This window comes from Rhopilema esculentum, chromosome 19, assembly GCF_057945365.1.
Source record: "Rhopilema esculentum isolate cy_ngs chromosome 19, ASM5794536v1, whole genome shotgun sequence".
Classification (NCBI taxonomy): domain Eukaryota; kingdom Metazoa; phylum Cnidaria; class Scyphozoa; order Rhizostomeae; family Rhizostomatidae; genus Rhopilema; species Rhopilema esculentum.
Window position 1 is genome coordinate 9,427,348 of NC_142833.1, and position 14,539 is coordinate 9,441,886.

Here is a 14,539-nt window from a genome sequence, read left to right on the forward strand (position 1 = left end):
TTCTGCATATTTTTTCTAAAACTCTTAAACAAGGAACAACTAGTTTGCCTCTCAACCATCTACTGTTATTAAAAACCCTTTCATTTTAAAGAAAATTTCGTTTTATTTTTCATTTTCATTTACCATTTTAAAATTACTTACTCAGGGTAAAAATTCAGTCTGAATACTGTTTTACAATTGGCCCTGGAAAAACTACTTACAAAATTAATAAGTTATATACTATAAATTTTTAATAAAAAGAGCGGAATATGGCTAATTCAAAGATGAATAAATTTACAGCAATGCAACTCAATATATAGAAAAATACTATTTTTTCTTGAGTTTGGACTTGAAGGCATCGATTGAGGGAGCCATTTTTGCGACTGGCCCCACGATGCACAATGGATTTCTGGCCATTGCAGTTCACACAATAAATTTCAGCCCACACAAAGAATTTGCAAAAATTAATGCTCTAATTATTTAAGTGTCTATCAGAAGAAAACCCACCATTCATGTGGAAATTCTTCGAAAAAAAACTAAAAATATGAATTACGAACAAAAATTTATTGCAAATACCGCATATAAAAACAAATAAATTTGGAGCTAATTCTCTTATATCTAGAGATGCTCTCCTTTGGAACATGCTACCCGATGCCATAAAAATTGCTAGCTCGACCTGCAATATTTAAAAGAAAGATCAGACAATGGAATTGGGACAAATGTAACTGTCAAATATGCAAATAACCAAAATGTGGGTATGACGAGATCCTAAAAAAGTTGATTAAAAAAATTTTTTTTACTATTTCTCTCTTCTGATTATATTTTAATTTTGTAATTTTGTAGAAATGCAAATAGTTGGTATGAATTAGCTTTTTAAGCTATGTATGGCACCAACTGTAAATAATTTTATAATAATAATGATAATAATAATAATAATACTAATTTTCAACATGGGTATTGTAAGGTCTGTTTTAAAGTTTCTTTACTCTCTTGGATGTACCCCGGATAATCTCACGAATAGGTCAGTGAGATATTTAGATGCAAGAGAGTTAAGAGATTTATAAACGATAGAACCTCTTTTTTTTAAGTATCAGCTTTTGTACAGATAACCAACCAAGTCTCTGGAGCAAAGGACCTGCAGATGCATCAAAAGGGCTATTTGTTACTTTTCCGGCGGCTTTATTCTGTAATTTTTGAAGCATTTCTAGCTTTGAAGCACCATAAGAGCCCCAGATGGAGCAACAGTAGCTGAAATGTGGCTCTATGACGCTTCTATATAAATTTATCAAAGTGCCAGTTAAAACAAAATTTCGCGCATTCTTCAATAGACAAATTGCTCTAGAGGTCTTCTTTTGTAGTGCACTAATGCGTCTTTCCCAGGTACGGTACTTATCAACCACGACTCCGAGGTATTTTTTTTCGTTTGTTAGGTTGATTTCCTCGCCCCCTACCCTAAAAGCTAAGATTATTCCTTAGCTTTTGATAAGGTTGTGCTACGATTATTCCTTAGCTTTTCAATTTTTGGCTTAGAACCAATTATCATTGCTTGGTTTTTGACAACATTAAGGGAAAGCTTATTGCCCCGTAGCCATTTTTCAATGTATGGAAGCTCCTCGTTGATTACTAGGTCCAGTTCATCACTTGTATCAGAAGAATACGAGATTGCTGTGTCGTCGGCATACATTGTAGCCTTAGCCTCCTTAAGAGCAAATAGCAAGTCATTTATGTATAGAAGAAAAAGGAGAGGGCCTAGGCACGATCCCTGTAGCACTCTAATAACAATATTTTCGATGCTAGAAGTTGTGCCATTGACTTACAGTACTGCTTCCCATTATCAAGATAAGAACTGAACCATTTGTGTGCATGTCCAGTAATTCCATAAAAATGCATTTTATCTAAGAGTATTTGATGATCAACCTTGTCAAATGCTTTCTTGAGATCTATGAAGATCATCGCAGTATACCTCCCGTTCAGTGGCGTAGCGTGAGCGCAGAACTTAGGCATGCGGTAACATAAAATATACGGCTATGTTGAATGAATGTAATCGTATTTTCAGCTTCTTAAAAATACAAACGGTAATTAATGATAATCGTGATAATAAATTTTGATTTTAAAGTAACAAATCATTTGTACTCTAATTCTAATCAATCAAGGTGTCTATTCTTTGCATCAGAGGCTCCGATAGAGGTTGGAAAGTGAAGGGGGGCCAAGGGAAAAATTATCAGCCATGCGAAAGTTTTTGAAAAAAGCTCAATTGTTTTAGCAAGAATTTTCAGAATTACTCCTAGTGCTAAAACTGCTTCGCAAAAGATTTTATTCTTATTCATATTCCTCAAGAAAAGGCATCACCTAATGCCCACCTAATGTAAGAATATTTTGATGAAGCTGGGGATTCCCGCAGGGAGGAGCTCTCCACATTGCGAAATTGTTAACACACTGCAGAGCCTAAGCGAACAGGAGCAACAGTTTCTGCTCATTTTTTACTCTCATAGTAAACGAAGATGAAAATAGTGAGCTGTGAGAGTTGTAAGAATTGAAGATGCTTCCATGTGTAAAGTTTCAGAAAGTTAGTCCCGGCAAATCATCATGTATTTAGCAAGGCTTGCGCTCAGGTGTACCGCATGCCCTGGTCCGTAAATTCTGACTATACTGGCAAGCCTTTTGACTTGAATTACGGAATGCGGATCATGACAAATAGACTCTGACCCCACTTTGACGAAACCTTTTCTCTTTTCAACAGTCACAAAGTAAAGAAAGGGAAATAATTGGATTTGAAATGATGTATCTCGCAAAGAATATTCGCAAAAAGCAGCTTATAGGTAGAAAATGTTGTGGATTATCAAATATTTGGGAAGGCTTGCGCTCAGGCCGACCGCAAGCTCCAGTCCGGAAAATTCTCACTTCTCTCAGAAGCTTTTCTCGAGTTGCACTGAAGCTGTACTGGAGCATCACATGTTTCTCTTATTTTAGACAGGCAAAAAGAGTGATGTGGAGGGGCTTCAGTTTTTCAGATTTTTCGAATTTCATAATTTTTAGCGATCTGTTTACTTGGAAAAATAGCCAATTGGGGCCAATTGGCCTGTTGGCGCTAGAGTTCACCGCATGCTGCTCATGACAAGAAAGAGAAGCCGTTTATTGCAGAAATTGTTATGCATTGAAAGTGTTGCAAGAATTTTAGAATTTGTCTATAAATTTTTACGCTTGCGCCGCAAGCGTAGCATACATAGACGCTAAGCCACTGCTCCCGTTGTCTATGTTGATGAATCAATCAATAGTTCTGTTTAGCAGACATGTCACAACTGAATGAAGAGAACGAAATCCTGACTGATTAGACACTAGATATTTGTGCTTATTTAGGTACTGGTATAACTGACCATATATAAGTTTTTCGAAGAGCCTTGACACGACTTGTAGAGCAAAAATAGGTCTGTAATTAGATCGGTCATCAGGCTTGTCTCCTTTGAAAAAATGGGGTCACGCGGGCTATTTTCCAACTATCTGGGAACAATAGATATATGGAAAAGTTGAAAATATCTCAGATGGAATTACAAATAACGGGAAATGTAATTTTAAGGAAATTACTCGCAATGCCACCAGATCCAAACCCGAGAGATTTTTTCATTTTATCCAGAGCTCTATTTATAGTATTTTCATCTACAGGATGAAAATTAAATTCAGTCGGTTGCTCAGTTGATTCTTTTATTTTGTACTTTCCAGACAAAGTGGGTTGGGCTGCTGTGGTATCTTAACACCAAGGTTTCTTCCCACACTACAGAAAAATTCGTTCATAGACCTAGCGATATCTAAATTCTCAGTAATGAACTCCCCATCAACAATAAGGGTCTTTTATTTAGCAAAAGATTGAGCATTTTCCAAGTTTCTGTTAGATTTCCCTTTTCAAGGGCAATCTTTTTGGAAAAGTATTTCCGTTTCAGATGTTTGTTGAGATTAATGACTCCGTTACGCACGTATCGATATGAGGCCATTAAAATTGACGAGTTTTTCTTGATGGCCATGATCTAAAGCTTATCCCTTATACGAGCAAGGGCTTTGAACTCTTTAGGCCCTAGACGCACTGATTTTTGACATAAAACTCATTAACTTTGTCGCAGTGGAAATCGAGAATCCTTTTAAAGTTTGACAAAGAAAATCCGATTTTCGCTTGGAATTTCGAGCGCGCTGCAGTTCGTGTGTGGAGTGGTTGTTTGCTGTTAGGCATAATGTAATGTGGTTTAAAACAAAGGACGGTTTTGTGTGGCACCAGAAATATGCGTTAATTGTTGATCATTTCCGTTTTCCAGAGCTCGTCCTGCTCTTGGGCAGGGAACCTTTGAGGGATTAGTGAATTTGGTTCAGTGGCAATTTGGTTAGCCCTCGGGGGTAAACTAAGCCTAATTTTTGACGGGGACGTGCCATTTTGGTCAAAAATTTGGACCCATAATTCCGCAAATGTTTGAAAAATGTGACCCATAATTCCGCAAACATGATGAAAACTATACCCATAATTCCGCAAAGCAAATAAAATTTCTAAAGCACATAAAAATAATTACACAAATTTTGCATGTTACACAAATTTCATAGTTTTTTTTCTAACTGGTCATTAATTTTGTTAATGCTAAATATCCCTCCTAATAATTTTGCCATATTTTCCCAAAATGGTACCCCTAATTCTGCATGTGGGTTTGATCTTCATCTGTAAGAGGATGTGCCATTATTTAGGGGTACTTTTATCTTCAGAAAAAAGTACCCCTAAATAATGGCGCATCTCCGTACCTTCAAACACTTTAAGATACCTCCCCCCGACCTTTCTGCAATACCATGTATATGATGGTCAAAGGTGTCACTTTGCTTTTACTTAGGTACTTTTTACCCTGGGTACCATACTAAGAGAGTGAGACTCACTCTTATTTTATATAAAGTGAGTCTGGTTCCTAGTGTAGATACTTTTTAGATTATATTAAAGAAAGATTATTTGCATTCGTCATTACCCCGTCTTCAACAACTTCTTAGAATCAAAAGCTAATAAACAACAGTAAATGCTGCTACTAGTGCATAATTGAATGAAGAACCAGGGGCAGATTCAGGGTGTCGCACAGGTCGCACGGAAGACCGTCAGATTTTCAGAATTTGGTTTTAGTCTTCAGTCATTGAAATGAGGCAATCATGTTTACCACAATCTTTTATTTTCCTCCTTAAAGATAATACATTTTGCTCTCTTTACACAATAAACACAGGACCGAACTTGGTCGATCTCCCAGACAAAGCTACGATTTAATTCAACATAGAAAAAATTCCAATACCATCCTAGACCGTAAGCAGTATGATTTTTAAGCATGTCGCCCGTGCCGCACAAATATGCAGGGCTCTTTGTTATGCAAATATTTTACTAAATCTCACCAATCAAAATTCAAGTTTTCACATATTTGTGTTGTAAGTTGTGAAAGGGAAGAATCCCAATTCTTTTTTTCCATGCGGAAGGGGTGCACAGGAAGTGTACCATTCTGAATCCAGGGGTGGCGCTAGAGACAAACCTTCAAGGTGCCGAAGTTTACATTCTCCGTAACTGCCGACGCTGAATGTGTCAAATTGCCGACAGGCAGGGCCGTCGCGAGGCAAGCCTCGTTTGGGGTGGGGTGTGTAATGCAAATTTACCTGATTAAAAAATTATTGCCTGAAACTTTTTAGCTGGTGTCACAAACCTCTGCAATACATTTTGTCAATCTAACTCTGTATGATAATAACCGACTTTCCTAATAGTCTTGTCAAATCTCTATATCGGGACGGGCAAAATCTATAGCTACTACCTGAGGCGGCACCATGGTTGCCGCCGAAGGGACAGGAAATTTTTCGATTTGTGATGCTTCTAGTTTCCTGGAAAATGCACTCTTTTAAGCAGATTTCACTAAAGCAATCCTCCTAACCCTATTGAAAATTATTGTCCTTTTGCAAAACTTTTTTACAGCAGTTAAAAACAACAACTTTGCCGTGGTCTTGAAAAATACCAGGTTGTCAGTTGCTTCTAAATTTAGATCCCTCTTTCCATCTTAGCATGCCTTTTGAATGTTAAGGAAAATATGGAGCTCATAGTGAATTGCAGCTGACGCTTCTACTGAGAAACTTTAGGAAAAATGGACACAAGGCACAATTTTACCTAAGACACTGAATATTTCTTCCTATCTATGGTGGAAGAAGTTAATCGATGGTTTTCTCTAAACCATTTGTTTGTCGCAAGCTATGCGGTGAACAATGCTATTGAAAAATAGTTGATGAAAAAGGACAAGAAATGCTTTTTGAAAAATTTATTACGCAAAATGTGCTCATGATCGAAATGTTTTCATTGGCAATAATAATGTCTTGAAACGAAAAGAGAATCCCTAAAATTCATTAAAGACTTTATTTGTGACAGCGTGATTTTGCTGTTGTTAGGGTAAATTTCCTTGAAACGGTCCAAAACATGATCTAAATCAAGCATCTCTGCACGATTCGCATGAATTCCAAGCAGCAACAGGGATTTCAACTGAGAGGGGCACCATGGTATTGTGGGTCATGCGAGGGAGCACCATGAAATTAAGTCACAGCTTTCACGGAAGCGACAGGATATAATGCCACTATGATAATAAAATTGCCGAAGAAAAGCCATTGAGAAAACCATAAACCGCCAGTGCAGTTTTCTCCTCGATTATTTATGTCATTCAAAAACATGTAAACCGGGTGACATCCATCAAGTGCCGACGGTATTGAGAAAGCAAAAATTGATTGGCTGCCGACGGGGGGGCTAACAAAAATCTAGGGGGGGCTAAAGCCCCCCCTTGCCCCCCCATGCCGCCACTCCTGTCTGAATCTCAAGATATTTTGTCTCAACTGCGTGTTTGGATTTGCAGGTAAATTTGGAAAACCTTTTAAAAAGGGAAAAATGTTTGACTGAACAATTTGAAGGTTTCAGGGCCCCAGTCCTAATTGCTCTGGTTCTGGGGGGGGGGGGCTCTGCCCTTGATCATGAGGGAGGCCCCCTAGACCGCCTGCTGGGCAGTGTTAATGTGCGACCGTCAACTTTTATTCTGTATCCGCCCCTGTGAACAACAAATAACAAAAGTGTATTTGAGAAAATGACATCAATCTCTATGACATTAACATTTTCCAATGCGAATACAAATGTGTTCACTGTTAGTACGCTTCAAAATCAGAGCCTCTTTTTAGCAAATGCTTGCAATTGTTCTGCTTTGTCTGGATTACATTTTTCATTTGCGTAAGCACTGCTTTGACTTTTAACGTCGTACACGATAGCAGCTTTGCGGCGTTCATCGGCCATTTTCACAGCAACCTTCAAATCATTCCCAGCAGGTCTAATGTCGTAGTCTTGGTAATCTTGCAGATTGTCTCTCACCGGATCTACCCTATCGAATTCAATACTTGGCAGATCCTTGAATGCCACGACGTAAAAATCAGCCATATTTTTCTCTGGAAGATAAAAAATTGTTACAAAATAGTTATATATCCTGAAATAGCATAAAGTCAAAATTAGATTACGTCAATCATATAAATTTCGATTGTTTGCATACTTTTTGCGATTAAAAAATTAATGATTATGTTTGTATTTCAATTGAAATAGCGTTATAAGCTGGAAACTATCATCTCGTTAGAAACTGGAAAGTCAAAAAGCTGACAATAGAAGTGAAAACAGAGAATATTTGCAACTGTTTGCATTGCAGATGCTCCAAAAAAATTACAGTAGAACTTTTTATCAGCAAATTTAAACATTGCAATGGTAGCACCTTGTTTGCCTTCAGAGCAATCTTTAAGAAATTTTCACTGCTTAGGAAAATTTGTTAAAAGGGCTCAAAGAGAAATAACCGAAGGAAGAACGAGGATCTACGCTGGGGCGAGGCTTTTATTTGGAACCATGGAAATAGACAAGCATAACTAGGGAAAAAATCAAGGCTTCGTTTACACGATGCCGGATAACTTTTGATCCTGATAAGGAGTTACCAAGAAGCACACAAAACATACGAAAACAAAGAGGATCTCTTATTAAAATGTTTAATGGACTTTAAAACATTCCAACGAAACATATGTCCTTTGAATTAAGAGCTTAATGTTCATAGATTTGAAAAAAGCAAACATTTAGTAAACTAAAGCTTTTCGTCTGACACTCTTCAGAGTTTAAAACGTCAGAACATAGATCGAAAATCATGATCATAAAGCTTAATGTTCATAGGTTTGGACAAATCCGACATTTTCTTATGCGTTGATTGCTTTTGTTGAAACACGTTTGAGATAGGCAGCCTCATATGAATAGCAAACATACCAAAACAATGCAGGTAAATTGTGTCTTAAGCCTATAATACATCACCCTTTTATAGCTAGATTACTTTAGGTGATAAATTTTTATAGCTTTATTGCCAGGAAGAGCAAAAATGCAAAAAACAGGGGACTTAGATACTGCTATCTATCATCATAAAATCCAATTTGATACAAATCTAAGGACGACGAATCATGAGGACTACGGAAAGGAGCACAGCCCCTAGTTCGTTCTCTCCATGATTGACTTTTTAATTCATCACTACCCGACAGGAAGACACTATAGGAAAAAATTACATTTCATCAAAATTTTTAGTGATGTGGTTCTAGGCTTTCAAAGCTTTTGTGTGTCACACATCTTGCTTTTGTTGCTGCAACAGGGCCAAAAATATAAAATACTCTCTATATTTGGTTGTTGCACTAATAATTATGATTTCATAGAAATGGAAAGCAGACTCATCTATTTATTGGATATTTTGGTTTAACTGTAATTCCTTTTAAATGTAATTCTGTGAATTTATAGTGTAATTAAGTGCAAACAATACATTGGATGGTTACGAGCTTCGGGAATAAAGTAAGTGTGAAGTCACCAAAAACCTATTTTTAGAATTTTCGAATTTTAGCCAGCTAAACTAAAAGATCACCATGAAATACTTGCAAATTTGCAAAAATATTCAAATATGTCTAAATTCAATTGAGATTATGCCAATAAAAGATTTGAAGCTTGCTAACAAATCACTTTTATTTTGACTCTGTTCATCAAGTTATGAACAGAGACACAAATACAGAGGTTTGATGGGGAAGAGCCTGTGCTTGACTGATTTTGCACATCTGGAGGAATTTCATGATGCTCTTTCATGTTATGGGGTCCAAATTCAAAATCTCTTTAGAACTCTATTCCCTACGATGTTTTGATTCATCGGTAAGTAATACAAAGCAATGAAATTATTTTTCGACACTTCAACAAATAAATTTGAAACTAGCTTTTAGAATTACTTGCTATTTTCCTAAACGCTGTCTTAGAAAAACAACGAAAATAAACCAAATGAATTTGTGGCGGCGCCTAAGGGGGTACAAAAGGCGTAATCACATCCCCCCACTTTTGTCAAAACATGGTCCACATGTTGCTTCTAGAAATTCATTAAAAAGCACTTAGTAGAGGTAGATTATATTCTTGCCTCAGGGAAATTTAGCCTGGCACAAAGCTTTGAAACGAGGCGAAAAGGGTGTTGTCTCAATGGCCATGCCCAATACCCTTCCACTCTGCAGAAGCTGGCGCTGCTACTGGCTGCATCACAAGTAATAACTATTAACCTTTTTAATAAAAAACAAACAGAGTTGGGGAATGAGCAAATTGCTCTGCAAAAAGATCTGGTCAGTCTACATGGTATTTAATCTTCTATTGCAGCCAGTGGCTGAGCACCCAGTTGGGCCTAGGCCCCCGGCCCAAAATCCAAGCGGCCTTTTCAGTCAAAGGCTGCGTGATTGATGGAGACTTGTTGCAATCATATCGTTAGAGGCATACAGACGCTCCAATCAGGGGTGTAGTGCTAGGGAGCTTAGGAGGCCTAGGGGGACTGGGGGCCTGGGGGCCTAGGGGGCCTAGGGGGCCTAGGGGGCTGAGCAACCATTATTAATGCCAAAATATGACCAATTTCTAGTTTTGTTATTGTTTTTAGCAACATTATGTGCAAAAGCCTCGTTTGTTCTTTTGTTAGCACTACACCACTGGTTCTAGCCTAAAATTATTAATGAAATCGACAGTTCTTTAAAAAACCATTGAAATATTCGAATTTGGTCCATCTACAAAAAACATGTACCCAAAAGATTTGCAAAAAGTTCCTAACAAAAAAGCTCTTGCAAAAATTATTTCCTTAAAACGTGAAAAGCGAAAAAATTCGAAAAATGAAGTAAAACTTTATCCTTTTATCTATAATATTTTGAAGATAAAATCATTTCTTTATCTTCCTATATTGAATAGAATATTTTATAAAAAGTCTTCTTTCAATATAAATCAACTTCTTATAAAAGTTAAAAAACATCAGCTTTAAAGAGAATTGAGATCAGGGGCGTCACTTCATAGTTGTCTGCATTTTAGCTCTGTGAACAAAATTTGGCCTGCTTAAAGTTGAATAAGTCATAAAGAAAAATAGAAACGATGGAGTGTTTGATGCTATATTATTGTCAAAGGATGATACATTGTGTTGTATTTATTTTAAGACGTCATATTTTTGCTTTAACCACTTTTTAATAATTTACTTTAGACCACTGTCAGGTTGTGGTCCTCCAAGGGAAAAACTCTCATCATACCTTGATAATTTTGCTAGGCATATAGTAGAGTGTGCTTCGAGAATAAAAGACACAAATCACTTTTTTAGAAAACTTTTATATGCACACTATCATCAGATTGAACTCATGGTTGGTTGCAGGGACATTGGAAAGGGGGGGGGGCAGGGGATCAACTGCACCTTTTGCCTTTTGATAGGAGGGAAAGGGAGCCCAAGTGCCCTCTTCATGGAAGTTCCCTTAACACCAGCCATTTATGATTAAAAAATTTATATGAAATTCTGACTGAACTGTCTTATTTAAGACGACATTTCGCAAAACTTTCAAAGAAATTTCTTATGCCACAAGTTAGCCAATTTTCACTCATGTTCCAGTTTTGCCTCATGTTCCAGTTATTCGGACACACTGCTTTAACAACAAACTGGATTCTAGATTTATCTCGGCACAAAGCAATGTTGCGATGCCCGGTTGCTATTGAACCAATTTTTTTTAGTTTTCTGAGAAGCTTCTTTTCTTTTTTGCATGGCTTTGAAAAAAGACACAAATAACGACCATACTTAAATCTGCAGTGAAAGGAAATTAGAATCAAATTAGAAATCTACTCTTTCCAGATCAATCTATCACTGGCAATCACTTTTTCGTGTCACTGGCATGGCAGTCTTTCTCGTGCTACTTTTAGAACAAACAATTTCCAAGCATAAAATACTTTTTCGCTACAGTTTTATAAAAAGAACATCAAGTAAAATCCATTTAGAGAAAAATTTTGCCCTGCCAAAGTCAGTTTTGCTCTTCGAGAAAGCCCAATCTTCGTGGTTGGGGGTAAACCACCCCCATACACCTTTCAAGTGACCCCCTGATGGAGATGACAAAAACAGTTTAATGCATCAGTTTAAACGTTGAAGTTGAACTCTAGTCTTCTCTGTTGTATCTCTTATAAGCAGATTTACAATTTTGCGAAGCAATTCATCTGAAAACTTTATTTTGTATTTGGGAGTAAAGCATCTTTTTGTTGCTTATACAGTGGTTGCATTTTCCTACTTTGGCCAGTTCATATCTAACGATCAAAAAAACATCTGACTTTGCTTGGCTAAGTGAGCCATTAATTTCTAGAAAATTGATCAAAAAAACTTACTTTTGGTTACTTAATGTTAAAATCATACTTTTGGACGCAGGGGCGGTTCCAAAGCAAGTTTGAAGCAGGGGCTGTTGATAGTGGGGGTGCTAAAAAATTTCAGAAATTGGTGACGAGAGTACGCTGAATACAACAATCTCAGACCCTAACAACTGACAGAAGGCTCTTTTTTTCACTTTCTGAAGGAAATTTTTACAATAATATTGATATTGTGGCAAAATATTGATTTATAGTATACGGAACACTGAATGTTTCTCATCAAAATGGGTTTGTGATATATACAACATCCAGGGACGTAAATTTGCAGATATTTTTGGAGGGGTGAAGGGCTCAAAATTTCCGACTGACAAAGGTCAATTCTAATTTTGTATGAGGGCCTAAACTTTAATAGTCTTTTACCAACAAAACCTTATACATTGTCTCATGAATAATTATTCAGCTGTATGATAAAGTTTCTAGATTTCGTAAATTTGGAAGATCGAACATAAAGACTGTTAGTTTAATAAATGCATCAAAACATACGTAGTCCAAAAATCAGGTGTTAATTTTTCTCCTTCTACGACTTGCCCATTGCTCCACTATCTTATCTAAATTTACGTTGTCCAAAATATCTTTCTCGCAAGAAAGAATCATGAGGTCGTTTAGTCTTTCACAGGGGCGGCGCCAAAAAATTCAAAGTGAGGGGGGGGGGGGGGGGGGAGCGCTCAATTTGATAGAATTATTTTTTTAAAACGCACTAAAAAGCTTCACGATATTTTATGCCTATCATTTTATGGGGCACTCATTATGCTAGCGGTACGTTTGAAGGGGCCGGCGGGAGGTTGGCGGAGGCCTTAGGGATATTCGAAAGAAGTCGCTTCCCTGCGAGCGAAGCCAGCAGAAAATGTTCACAACCACGCTTTTTAGATTAGCTTAAAACACACTTCAAAATACTTCTTGCAGGTATTTTTTTGCAATCGGTTAAAGCATTTTTTTATTTTTAAGGCATGCTCTTATTACGTTTGATGAATCACAGTCTTAAAATTGAATTCATTACTTTATGAGGCCCCATAGACCTCGGCGTATTCCTTGGAAATTAAGCAACTAAAGGATTTGTCGGATGATTCTTTTCTTAATATCTTTCCTTTACTCTTTTTATTTGCTTAAAAAAGCATTTTTGCGAAAAGAGGGGGGCTGAAGCCCCAAGCTCTCCACCATGAATATTCCGACCTATGTTTCATCGGTCGATCTCGAACGGAGAAAGTTCTTGACAAGTCATGGGGAATGTACTGCGCTTCTTTAAGCATTACTTATAAATATTATTTATAAAGTTCTATTTCGTATCCCATTTTTAGAAGCAATTTGATGGAATGATTATCACATCCCCATTACGACGAATGTAGTTGAGAAATCTTGCATATTCATACAAGATTCGTTTTTTCTGGATTGCGTCGCCTCTCATTCTTTTTAAGACTGCCTTTTACCACACAACTATTTTTTTTTGAACTTATACCTTTCTTATGCTTCTCTTAGAGCTACAGTTCACAAGGTCATATGAGTCAAAACTTCAATTTTCACAAATGATTCAAATTTTCTCAGATTAACCTAGCTTTCTACCAACAGCTTTAAACTTTTCGACTGTCTTCAAATTTTTTGACCGCATGAAAGATTGGGGGAGGGGTCACACCCCCCATACCCCCAGTATTTACGTGCCTGACAACATCGATTAAGAGCCAAGGATCCCAGGCAAAACAGACAAATTTTCTATCATTACTATGCTACGTTAGTTCAATCATTGCAGCTTTATAACTCGAAATCGAAATAACTCGAAAAAGTTGATATAGGGCGTGTTATTGTGCAAACATTGTTTGATAATCAAGTTATCTTAATTTGTAGTTGTCGCGTATCCCAAGACATCGGTGCATCTAAACTTGAATCTTCAAGTTTTTGCAGTATGCGTTCATGACATTAATGCTTTATTATAAAATGAAAATCTTTTTCTTGGCAGAAGTCGGTCCTAAAATATCTCGGACCCCCGGCTTTAGTATTGGTTAATCCACCAGTGATGGCAGCCATGTTATAGATCGATGCCCATTGTAAAAAATCTTGCTGTATTTGTCTTCAGAACGCAAACTTATGCACATTTATACAAAATGCCAAAAAGTTAAAAGAATAAAAGTTTGATTTACATCAGCAATTACTTACTTCAGTCGTCTACAATCAGAGCTTAAGTAAACAGAGGACAACATTTTCCTGTTTCGATATTTACGTCTATCTATCCAATTGCTGTACTGCAGAATCAGTCAATCAAAACAAAAGGTGAAGGAAAAAAGGCACGGTTTCTTAAAAGAAGCACAACTGTTGAGTTTTGGTGTGCTACATGATTTTTGTCGTTGTAGAAAGACTTTTGGTTTAAAAGGTATCTGTCTGAAGATAATCCTAAAATATCTTGGGCCCGCTGCCTTAGTATTGGTTAATCCGCCAGTGATGGCAGCCATGTTATAGAACGATGCACATCGTAAACATCTTGCTGTATTTGTCTTCAGAAAGCAAACTTCTGGACATTGATACAAAATTCAAAAAAGGTTAAAAAGAATAAAAGTTTGATTTACCTCAGCAATTTCTTGCTCCAGTCTACAATCAAATCCAAAGTAAACAGAGGGCCAGAGGACAAAATTTTCCTGTTTCGATGCTTATGTCTATTTGAAGTGGTAAACTGCGGACTCAGTCAATCAAAGCAAAAGACGAAGGAGAAAAGGGCACGGTTTCTTAAAAAATACACCACTATTGAGTTTTGGTGTGCTACATGATTTTTGTCGTTGTAGAAAGACTTTTGGTTTAAAAGGTATCTGTCTGAAGATAATC

At 37.0% G+C, this 14,539-nt stretch overlaps 1 long non-coding RNA gene across 1 annotated transcript; it reads right to left on the minus strand.

Annotated features, from left to right (window-relative positions):
- Positions 1-7,076: 7,076 nt before the first annotated feature.
- On the minus strand, positions 7,077-14,435 carry LOC135688531 (uncharacterized). Its single transcript, XR_010516381.2, has 2 exons — positions 14,287-14,435; positions 7,077-7,437 (listed from the first exon to the last, which is right to left on the minus strand). It is a non-coding gene; the product is annotated as an uncharacterized LOC135688531 (long non-coding RNA).
- Between the last annotated feature and the right edge of the window lie 104 nt (positions 14,436-14,539).